The 12,500-nt window shown below is 46.8% G+C and overlaps 1 long non-coding RNA gene across 2 annotated transcripts in view; it reads left to right on the forward strand.

Annotated features, from left to right (window-relative positions):
* LOC143284757 (uncharacterized) overlaps nucleotides 1-12,500 on the forward strand; it is a 267,105-nt gene that overhangs the window by 23,707 nt on the left and 230,898 nt on the right. The window contains exon 2 of one of the 2 annotated variants that reach the window (XR_013055610.1): nucleotides 2,104-2,263. The exons of the other annotated variant lie outside the window; for it this stretch is intronic. This is a non-coding gene — a long non-coding RNA (uncharacterized LOC143284757). The remainder of the gene's footprint in view (nucleotides 1-2,103; nucleotides 2,264-12,500) is intronic. 2 annotated transcript variants of the gene reach the window in all.

Raw genomic sequence — 12,500 nt, forward strand, 5'->3', positions numbered from 1 at the left:
CAGGCAGAAGGACAGGCAGAAGGACAGACAGACAGACAGACAGACAGACGTAGAATTGCCGGGGAAATGTGTGAACGCTATTGATCAGTTTCAAGGTAAACAAAACTCCTATCTTTCAACAAGTCCAACTGCCGCACACACAAAATGCATGATTCCGAACATGGCTTTCCCATCTCTCCCCCCACATCCCCTCCCTCCCCACCCCACCCTCTCTCACTATGTCCCCCCACCCCATTCCTTGTAAATCTGTCACCCCCTCCCCCTTCCCAAAACCTCCTGAAATCCTGGAAGGATAAAAAAAATTCAAGATGGGAGAGAGTTGGGGGACTGACAGAAATATGGCCCAGGTTGATCCAACTTCTCTGGCGATACAGGGGTAGGGGTGGGTGTGTGTGGGGTGGTGTGGGGGATGGGGGGGGGGGGAGCGAGACAGTATACAGGACATTGTCAGTACAGAGCCGTAACTGGAGTTTATGGGGGCAGGGTGCACAGACCCACACACCCCGCTGCCTGTAACGTCCTGGCTCCATTGTGCACGTGCTCATACCGTGGATGGCGCTTCCCTGTCGCTCCGCGGCACATCCACCACCACTGCTGCTGCTGCTGCTGAGGTGCAGACTGTTGATGATGGTGATTTATGCCGGATCGACAGTGAGAAGGGGACGACAATGTTTGTTGGAGACTCTTTTTTGTTGTTGTTGTTCCCGTTGTTGTTGTTGTTGTCGTTGTTGCTGTTGGCAAAACACTGGCGAGGGCTTAGCATTCTTCCTGTCGCTGCGAGCCCCCACCCCACGCCACCCCCACCCCTACCCTTCCTCTACCTACAGTTCCTTTTACGCAAGCTGACGTAAAATAACTACAGAAGAAGAAAGAGATGTGTACATAATGTGAAGAGATATAAGACAGAAGAGAAAGGACACCGAAGATACGTTTAGCTAACACAAAATAACTACAACAAAGAAATATCTAGATTATATATATATATATATATATATATATATATATATATATATATATATATATATATATCAGAAATAAAAAGACACTGAACATAAGATAAAGCAAACAAAACAAAGCCTGTCTCCGTTTCTGTCTGTCTGTGTCTGTCTCTGTCTCTGTCTCTGTCTCTCTCTCTCTTTCTGTCTCACTTTTTTTCTCTCTTAGTTGTCACATTGTTAAATTCTCGGCATGATATTCTGTCTCTGGCCCTTACTTTGTCTGCCTCTCTTTCCTTCCTTCTCCCTCTCTGTCTTTTGCTCTGTCTGTCTCTCTTCCTCTTTCCCCTCACCCCTCTATCTCTCCCCTCTCTCCCCCTCTCTCTTTCTCTCGCTTACTCTCTCTTCGACCACCCTTATCACTTCTCCTCCTTCCCTCCCTGTCCTATTCATTCTTCTTTTTCTTCATTTCCACGTCTTTACTCAACATCTATGCTAGAGTTATCATAGAGAATAACTTTTCATAGCAATTAATTCAACTGTACCTGTTAACATGAATATTGGTCTACGGTCTGATATAGGAACTACACAAGCGGATATACTGTAAGGAGGGAACAGACAAAATCTGGAAAAACCGGATAAAAAAAAAAAAAATTATTAATAATAATAAACCCCGAAAAACCCACCAATCTACTAATCCTGGCACGAACGAAGGGTTCTGTCCTTGGAAAAGGAACCCGAAACTCCAGAGTTCTGACTCGTGTGAGAAAGAATGGTGAGGAACATAGTGTGGTCATTGCTTTGGACTGAGATCGCAGCTAGCTTGAGGAGCGGAGGGAACACACACGGAGAAAACACACACACACACACACACACACACACACACACACACACACACACACACACACACACACAGACATACACACACACACACACACACACACACACACACACACACACACACACACACACACACACAGACATACACACACACATACACACACACACACATACACATACACACGCGCGCGCGCGCGCGCGTGCGCGCCCAAGGAAAAACGGCCCGCGTGTGTTTACACACACACACATTTTTTTTTCCAATACATATATATATATATATATATATATATATATATATATATATATATATACTTTTTTTTCGACACAGCTCGACAAGAACCTGTTCCCATGTTCTCAGACTCGGCACGTTTCCCTTGCCCACGTCCTACCACCCACAGAAAGCGGCACAACCATGGGGTTGTTTCAAAGTAACCCAACCCCGAGTGACTTCAATGGCCGGGGCCCACAAGCCCGTTTCGTGTCGACAGGTAAGAGTCAGTCAACCTGAGCGAGCCGGCAGATTCACAGGTCACGGGAGCCATGTCAGAGGGAGCGGAAATGTTGTCCCTGGCTCGGGCCTTTCTGCTCGCATGGGACCTTTACGCAAATAGGCAAACTTTTCTGATTGCTTTTCGGCACGCGATTTCGAACGGGGTTTGAAATGCGATGCCTCCGCTGGGTTCCTTGAGAGCAAGCGTGAGTTGGGAGGGGAAGGGTATGTCGTTGGTGGTGGTGTTTGTCAGTCTGTGTGTCTGTGTGTGTGTGGCTGTCTGTCTGTGTTGACTCTCTCTCTCTCTCTCTGTATTCCCTTTCTGTTTCATGTGTCTGTCTCTGTATACCCACTCCTCTCTGTCTCTCTCTCTCTCTGTTTCTCTGTCTCTCTCTGTCCCTCTCTCTCTGTCTCTCTCTCTCTGTATTCCCTTTCTGTTTCAGTGTGTCTGTCTCTGTATACCCACTCCTCTCTCTCTTTCTCTCTCTTTCTGTCTCACTTTTTCTCTCTTAGTTGTCACATTGTTAAATTCTCGGTATGATATTCTGTCTCTGCCCCTTACTTTGTCTGTCTCTCTTTCATTCCTTCTCCCTCTCTGTCTCTTGCTCTGTCTGTCTCTCTTTCATTCCTTCTCCCTCTCTGTCTCTTGCTCTGTCTGTCTCTCTTTCTCTCTCTCTTCCTCTCTCTCTCTCTTGCTTTCTTCCTATCCTTCTCTCTGGAAACCTTGTACTAACATATTACTACGCCCATTTATTATCTTAGAGGCGCGCGCGCGCGCGCACACACACACACACACACACACACACACACACACACACACACACACACACACACACACACACACACACAGTGATCAAGTCAGATATTTGAACCAAAAGATCAGACTCTGTCACTCTCATGTCATGACAACACCGGACCACCATACGAACTAGTACCCATGTAGGTGAAGATAGTATCTCTTCTTACAGAAAACTATTAGCGTCAAAAGGGAAAACTGGAATGTTTCCGACAATTATCTGAACGGACGGCCCAATAAAGTTTCAAACAAACAGTTTTTTTGGTGTGTGTTTTTTGGTTTGTTTTTTTGCCTTTTTTTTCTTTTTACATAATACCACATGACTGTCATGACACACACGGCCACGTTTTCCAGTCCAGGCGATGGCAAAATTTTGAGCCTTGGTCTTGTGGTCATGCAACCGACTAAGAAAGGAATGTGCACGGTTTCCAGTCCCATATATCCCTCCTCTACTAGACCCCTTAAGCTGTGGTCTTGATGCTAGTCTTTCGGATGAGACAATGAGCTGAGGTTCCGCATGTAGCATGCATTTTGCGCATGTAAAGCAAGCTCCGGCAAGAAAGGGTGGTTTTTGGCAAATACGTGTATTTACAAAATCCACTTTGACAGTAAAACAAATACACTTGTGCGCGCGCGCGCATACACACACACGCACACGCACACGCACACACACACACACACACACACACACACACACACACGCGCACATACACTGCCCCGGGAAAGGCAGTCTGAATTCCTGCCACAATGAAAAATCTCTTGTGACAAGGCGAAACTCAGTACAATACAAATAAAACATAAATAACCCACCGAGTGTCTTTTGACGCGAACAGCTGAAGGTACATAACTCCGAGAAAACTAGCGGCGGGGACAAGGTATTGGCTGGGCCGGAGAGATAGCGATCCACACAGTGTCACGGGACGTCAGACCGAATTGAAATGGTCCCCGAACCTTCCAGAAGTCATCTACCGGGGGCCGGCTGCTGATGTGAATATTCCGTGTGCTGATACGACAGCAGATGTACGGGCAGTTGCCGTGCTTGGTTGTGGGTGATGGGGAAAGTTGATACCCACGAGGACGTGTTCAATAAAGCTGGTATCGTTCTGAGATCGGGGACACTGTCTCAAGGTCCTAATTAATAACTTCCCGTGTAGCGGAAGTAAGTGTTCCGGTCCATTGTATTGTTTTCCCCACTGGTGAGAATAATATTGTCTCCGTGAAAGGCAGTCATTTTAGAAACACAAAGAAAAGCAGTAGTTGTGTTACAACGTAGGGACACAAACCCTTATCGTACACTCACTGCATCAAGAAGTGACAGTAGCCGTATATTTCCCCACCGACAAAATTGGGTGTAAGAAATTCTGTCAGATATTTCCACAGACAGAAGACTGCCTTGCCGTCAGTGTCTTAAGAGACATGCAGAAACATCACGACTTGTATTGCTCTGGGCGTAAGGGGATACATTTTCTGTTCTTCGGTAAACGATTACCCTCACAATCCTCCCATGACATTCAGAAATGTTATCAATTTTGTGCGATCAACGTTCAAATCAAGGCCAGGAAAGTGATCTGGATATCAAAACCGTTTCTATGCGGTTGTAAAAAAAACAAAAACATACATGCTGATGACAGAATTTGCTCTCTCTCTCTCTCTCTCTCTCTCTCTCTCTCTCTCCATCCCCCTCCACCTACACCCCCCATCTCTATCTGTGTCTCTGCTGTGCGCACAAAATGTATGTGTGTAATTGTGTGAATTCGCGCGCGTGCATGAAGGTTTTGCGTGGCAGTGCGTGCACAGGTGCACTGTTCGTGCGCAATTATGTTTTACTTGGCTTATCAGCTTTTTATCTTCGCTTATCAGCTTTTTATCTTCGTGCATCTCACAGAAAGAATATTTCATCTATTTTACGAGTTACGATAAAACAGGGAAAAATGTTCCCTGCAATCCAGCCAGGGCTTTCAATAATGCATCAAGTGTCTCGCACTTCTCGTGCTCTCACGGCAATGAGATTCCATCACAGAATAAAAATCTACTTTGTCCGTGAAGCAGCTAGACACATTAATATTTGGACAGCAAGCTTTGTTTTTTGTTCGCTTGTTTGCTGGGGCTCGTTCTATGGATGGTAAGTGGGTTCTTTCTCAGATTGTGATTCGTGTGCGTGCAGCTCTATGGAGGAGGTGGTGTGTTTTTTTTTGGGTTTTTTTTATCTACAGATGAAATCAAACTTTTAATTGATCAGAGTTATTGCCGAATTGCACATTTGCACACTGGCTTTTTTCTTTCTTTTTTTTCTTTCAAATATTATGACAACGATATCGTTACATTCCGTTTGGTGTGTTAGACAGACAGGAAGGTTACAGAATGGTTACAGTGTCCGTGAGGTTTCCAAAGCCGGTCTGGCCCTTTTTCCCAAGTTTCACTGGAAAATCAAACTGATCGTCTAGCCCTTCGGATGAGAGATAACCCGAGATCTCGTGCGCAACACGCACTTGACGCACTGAAAAAGAACTCGTGGCAATACAAGTGTTGCCTCTAGCAAAGTTCTGTAAACGAAATCCACTCTGCTACGTACACAAATATGTCATGCATGCATTCAAGGCTTGATCATCGCGTTGGGTTATGCTGCTGGTCAGGCATCTACCTAGCAGATGTAGTGTAGCGTATAGCGATTTTTCCGAAAGCTGTGACGCCTTCTTCAGAAACTGAAACTGCTGTGTTTCGCGCGTATAGGTAGATGATACTAGATCTCTCTCTCTCTCTCTCTCTCTCTCTCTCTCTCTCTCTCTCTCTCTCCAGATATATATGTTTACATGTATGTATGTATGTGTGTGTGTGTAAACAGCAAACACACAAGGCAGCAAGGTGGGGGCTATGCACTGTGGTTTGTGTGCGCGGAGTGAAGTATCGTCAAATCCAATTTCAAACGATGCAATATTAATCCGCTACCGTCACTTCAATATTAATCCGCTACCGTCACTTCAATATTAATCCGCTACCGTCCTTCAGTACCGTCACTTCAATACCGTCACTTCAGTACCGTCACTTCAGTACCGTCACTTCAATACCGTCACTTCAGTACCGTCACTTCAATATTCTCGCGGATACCAGTAACGTACCGAGGGTAACCGACACGTTACCGTAAATCACCCAACAAGACGTCCCAACTTTTTTTCCCTGATCGGTATCATTGCGGTACATACATGGTGGCGGTACTGGTTGTGGCGACGTTGTCTAACCAGGCCAAAAGATAAGGCAGCTTTTGAAGTCGCCAGTGTTATAGTCATGATCATTATCTCTTAACGGAATGGTTCGACGCGAGGCGGTGGGATTCGATTATTGTAACTTTTAACGAGGAAAGAAGAAGAAAAAAGAAACACACACACACACACACACACACACACACACACACACACACACACACACACACACACACACACACACACACACACACACACACACACAATTTGAAGGGAAGGGTGTCTTGGTTCGAGAGCCGGTGGTGGGGGTGGGGATAGAAGATAGAGTTCTGGTGGACACGGTAAAGAAAGTGGATGGGGGAAGGGGGGAAGGGGGAAGGGGGACATTCCTCGTCAGGAGCACGTGGAGTTAACAGGACGTCAGGCATTGAGGGTTCTCTGGGTGAATGGCCAGACAGGCAGAAAATCACACGGCCGGCTGGGACGTCATACAAAGACGTAGTAATAGGATAGATAAATCAATGGAGAGAGGTGAAAACCAAACAAACAGATCCATAAAATGAATACACAGATAAACAAGCAAACAAATAAACAACGCCTTTCCATATTCAACCATGCAGCTGAAAATAGGTAAACACACACACACACACACACACACACACACACACACACACACACACACACACACACACACACACACACACACACACAGAGAGAGAGAGAGAGAGAGAGAGAGAGAGAGAGAGATAATGGTATTTTGTGTCTGGAGAGAGATGGGCAGAAACGAAGAAAGATGGTGGATAGAAAATAAGTTCAGTTTCGTAAGTAAATAGTTAAAAATATAACGAAATGAAAGATACGCGGAAGGCAAACCAATGAAATAAAACAATTGAAAAACAGGGACACGCCAGAAAAAAAAGAGAGCAAAAGTGTGGGGGTCAGAAAAGAAATCAGACCAGATTTAAAAGACCCCAATTGAAAGAAGGTCGCAATAGTCAGTAAATGCGACACTTCACGACCTCGCACAAGTAGCAAAAAAAAAAAAAGAAGAAGTAAAAGAAGGTCGCAAAAGTCAATGAATGCGACGACACTTCACGACATCGCATTAGTCACAAAAAAAGACAAAAGTAAAGGAAGGTCGCAATTGTCAATAAATGCGACGAAACTTCACGACGTGCCACAAGTAGTACAGCAAAGCAACCCAAGACAGTGCTTCCGTGTACAGATGTGCCGCGACTCGTTGTCACGTTGCTCCAGACTCTGCCGTCTCCAACAGTCAAGAGTGCCGCCACCCCCCATCCCCCTACCCCCCCCCCCCCCCCCCCCCCCCCCCGCCCCCTCCTGCTTCCCCGACTCCCACCCGCCCCCCAGATCTACCTTTGGTGTGAGTGTTAAAAAATGCATTGAAAAAAGACCGTTTGGAGCATGAGCTCAGTTAATTACCTTCACTAATGTGAGCTCAGCAGTTCCTGCATAGTCACGGGAAGGAGGAGGGGCCGGGAGCATGGCTGGGATGCTGGGAGAGGGGGTGGGGGCGGGGGGGAGGGGGGTAGGAAGGCCGGAGTCATCAAGTATTGATAGGGGTCTGTCTGACGGTGGACTCTTGCCGTGACTTACACCGTTTTGTCTTCAGTCCGTATGTCCGTGTTGTGCCGTGTCTTGCTTCCTTCCTTCCTTCCTTCCGCCCTTTTTCCCCTGTCCTGCGTTGTTGTAGCTTTTGGTTGGTAGGTGGGTGGGGTAGGGCACTGGTCTTTTTTTTTCTCTGTCTCTGTCTGTCTCTCTCTGTATCTCTGTCTCTGTCTCTCTCTCACTCACTGTCTCTGTCTCTGTCTAAATAATCAGGGGGTGGAAGATATTACAGGTTTCTTAAAGTGTTTCAGACAACATATTATTGATTGCAGGTGGCAGGACTGGCATGATTCTATACAAACTGGTGACAGATTTGCATAGTTTAGACTTAAAAACATCGCTTGTGATTGAACCATACACTGAGTTGGGATTGAACAGATATATAAAATGTGCACTGACAAATTTTAGATATGGTATTTCTAATATTGCTTCTCATAGTTTCAGGTACAGCATTTTAAATGAACCTATGTATACATGTCGTATATTCAACCAAAATATCATAGAGATCCATTTAATTTCAGGTTCAGTTTACTCATGTCTTCAAGTCAGGAATGTGCTCTGTATAACTTAGCTTTGTCTCTCTGTCTCTCTCTGTCTTTCCCTGTCTCTGCCACTGTCTCTCTGTCTGTCTGTCTGTCTCTGTCTCTGTTTCGTTCTCTGTCTCTCTCTCTGTCTCTCTCTCTCTCCACCCTATTATTTTAGCTTTCTTCCTAAAATCAGAAAGTGACTCACGGATCTGTTTCCAAGATGGGCACTCGGCCGTTAAACACAATTACACGTCTGTCTCATAAACTGACCTGCATTCTCTGTTTATGTTGCCAGTTCTTTTTCAAATACAGTACACAGTTTGAGATGTAATTCAGTAAAACCGAGACTGCTACAGACCTATGATCATTGGATGGACCTCTGCAGTGTGGGTAGTTCTCGTATATCGTCTACATCTTCTACAACTTTCCTTATCACGGTGTTGGGGAATAACCGGGGCACTGCGGCTTGGCTGATGACTATGTCTTGTTCCAGAACTGTGGATGAAAACACCATTGTATTGCTAGCGCTGTGACAGCCGATGTATACTTCTCTGATTTACTGAATGTATCTCTCTCTCTCTCTCTCTGAAACGACAGTGAAACTGATAGTGAATCTCTCTCTCTCACTCTCTCTCTCTCTGTGAAACGATACTGAAACTCTCTCTCTCTCTCTCTCTCTCTCTCTCTCTCTCTCTCTCTCTCTCTCTCAGAGCGAGAGAGACGATTCTAATCCCATGATAGGTTTCCACAAAAGAAGACTTGGGCCGGCATGCTCCTTGAGCTGTCGCTATAAAGAATGTGGAAGTAGGGCCCAGCGAAGTCTTTATGCAAGACGCTTAGGGCTTGAAGCGCGGGACCCCGGATTCATATATAACACATTGTAACGAGATGGGTGTCGCGGCCGATCAAGATAAAAAGCGGAAGGAGCACCCGCAGCGCCCCCTGTCTCATCTCCCGGAATTGCCGTCTGCTTCGTACGCCATGATGCTATCAGGGGAGGTAAACAGCACTCTCGCCTCGACTGGAATTAGAAGCGCCCGCTCCCGACAGGGGAGATAAAATTCATAACCCTTCGTACTTATGCTTTTGATGTTGACGGACCGGGGCGCGTCGTCATATAAACTATGACCGTATTATTCTAGTGCACGACACACACAAGCCACACCCCTCTCCCCTTCCGCGGCGCAATCCCTCCACCATACAACATCCTCACCCTCACCCCCACTCCCCTTCCACCACCACCACCACCACACCTAGCCCACCTCTCAGTTCACAAGACTGGCTCTTGTTGACTGTAGACAGAAAGGTTTTTCATTTTGAAAACAGAAAGATGATTTTTTTTTCCTTTGGTCGCTCATTACAGGAAAAGTCAATACCAGCGGAAAACGTCTCTCTTGGACTCTCGGCAACTACGGTTTGTTTATGGCTGCATGGTGGAATCAAAGGTTTTGCGCAAAAATTGAAATTCTGTCTGTCCATCCATGTGTGGCTTGTACTCTGTGCCTCTCTTTGCGTGTCTCGGTCTGTCTCACTGTATCTCTTTGTCTGTCTGTCTACCCATCTGTCAACCTGTCTGTTTGCATGTCTATCTGCCTGTTTTTGTATACATCTATACATTTATAAATCCGTTCATCTGTTTGTCCTTTGATTCTTCTACGCATCTATGTTTACCCACCCTTCGAACCGCCCGTCCGTCCATCCGTCCGTCCGTCTCTCTCCCCCCCCTCTCTCTCTCACACACACACACACACACGCACGCACGCACACACACACACACACACGCACACACACACACACACACACACACAAACACACACACACACTCACTCACACACACACACACACACACACACACACACACACATACAAACACACACACACACACACACACACACAAACTCCTTCTCCCTCTCCCTCTCCCTCTCTCTTCTCCTCACTTTGTCAGTCGCCTTTTCTATATTTGTTCACTTTCAAACACGATACAGTCGCCTCCTTCCCCATCGCACGAAGGGACAGGGGAAAGAGAGAAAGGAGGGAGAGAAGGAAAGCGTGAGAGACAGATAATGTGAAATCGAAAAGTTGATTCCGTATAGGACATGGCCCGTTCTGAATAACATCAGCAATAAATATGAGCAAATTTGCGTGATGGCTCATTTAAACAGTCATATACCGACAAAAAAAAAAAGCATCCAGGAATCTATATTATGACAATTAGTTAAATCAAACTGAAAGTAAGAATGCGCCGCTTGAAGGCTTTGTGTAAGTACATGCACAAATTCCTTGCTTTTGATTCGATTATTTTGATTTCCCATTAGCAAAGCAGCATGAACGAGAAAAGGGTTTCCACTTTTTTATGGTATTATATCTACGTCGTGAAGGACGAAAAGGACAGATTTGTTAGAGAGAGTGAGACAGAGAGAGTGAGAGAGAGAAATAAATAAGCTCAGTAGCGCGCGCACAAACAACACACACAGACTAACAGACTTGGAATCATTCAGACAGGCAGATAAACACAGAGAGAGAGAGAGACAGAGACATGGAGACACACAGAGAGAGACAGAGAGAGAGAGAGACGGAGAGACACAGAGAGACAGAGAGAGACACAGAGAGAGGCACGAACATCAAAGAACAGAAAGCGTCTCATGCTTCACATTCCCTGAGAGGTTCATCGATCCTTTGTTGGAAAGAGATTGGAAACGTGACAGAGGAGAAATCAGAGAATCACAGAGACAAGCAGGAAGCCGGTGTGGTTGGGAGAAGAGAGAGACGGGGGCGGGGGGGGGGGGGGGGGGGGCAAGTGAGAGGTGGGGGGAGGAGAGAGAGAGGGGGGGGGGAGAAGGGAGAGAGGAGGAGAAGGGAAAGAGAAAGGGTGAAGAGAGAGAGGGGAAGAGAGGGTGGGAGAAGAGAGAGGGGGAGAAGACATAGAGGGGATGAGAGAGAGATGGTGGGAGAAGAGAGAAAGATGGTGGGAGAAGAGAGAGAGGAGGAGAAGGGAAAGAGAAAGGGGAAAGAGAGAGAGAGGGGGAGAAGAGAGAGAGAGGGTGGGAGAAGAGAGAGAGGGGGAGATGAGAGATAGAGGGGGAAAAGAGAGATAGGGTGGGAAAAGAGAGAGGGGGAGAAGAGAGAGGGGGAGAAGACATAGAGGGGGAGATGAGAGAGAGATGGTGGGAGAAGAGAGAGAGATGGTGGGAGAAGAGAGAGAGGAGGAGAAGGGAAAGAGAAAGGGGAAAGAGAGAGAGAGGGGGAGAAGAGAGAGAGAGGGTGGGAGAAGAGAGAGAGAGGGGAGATGAGAGATAGAGGGGGAAAAGAGAGATAGGGTGGGAGAAGAGAGAGGGGGAGAAGAGAGAGAGGGGGAGAAGAGAGAGAGAGGGTGAGAGAAGAGAGAGAGAGGGGAGATGAGAGATAGAGGGGGAAAAGAGAGATAGGGTGGGAGAAGAGAGAGGGGGAGAAGAGAGAGAGAAGGTGGGAGAAGAGAGAGAGAGAGGGGGGGGGGGACAAGACATAGAGGGGGAGATGAGAGAGGGGGGGGAGAAGAGAGAGGGGGAGAAGAGAGAGAGGGGGAGAAGAGAGAGAGGGGGAGAAAAGAGAGAAGGGGAGAAGAGAGAGAGGGGGAGAAGAGAGAGGGGGGAGAAGAGAGAGGGGGGAGAAGAGAGAGGGGGGAGAAGAGAGAGGGGGGGAGAAGAGAGAGGGGGAGAAGAGAGAGAAGGTGGGAGAAAGAGAGAGGGGGAGAAGAGAAAGAGGGGAAACAGAGAGAGAGGGGTGGGAGGGAGACAGACAGACAGACAACAAACCGAATAGTTGAGAGGAAGGCAGAGAAAGATATAGAAACATAGAGAGAGAGACAGGTAAATAGAAAAATGTAAAGACTGAAAAGACAGAGGGGTGGCCGAGGAAGAGAGAGGGAGGGACAGAGACGTCGGGAGAGGGGGAGGAGGGGATGGTGGGGCAGACAAAAAGACAGAATGAGAAAGAAGGGAGGAGGAAGAGAGGAGAGACGAAACGAAACGAAATTCTATTTAACCAGTGAAATGAGATAAGCAATTGATAGGCTTTTTTCCTACCCACCTCTAGGGGGAGATGGAAAGA

Source organism: Babylonia areolata, chromosome 8 (genome assembly GCF_041734735.1).
Source record: "Babylonia areolata isolate BAREFJ2019XMU chromosome 8, ASM4173473v1, whole genome shotgun sequence".
Classification (NCBI taxonomy): domain Eukaryota; kingdom Metazoa; phylum Mollusca; class Gastropoda; order Neogastropoda; family Buccinidae; genus Babylonia; species Babylonia areolata.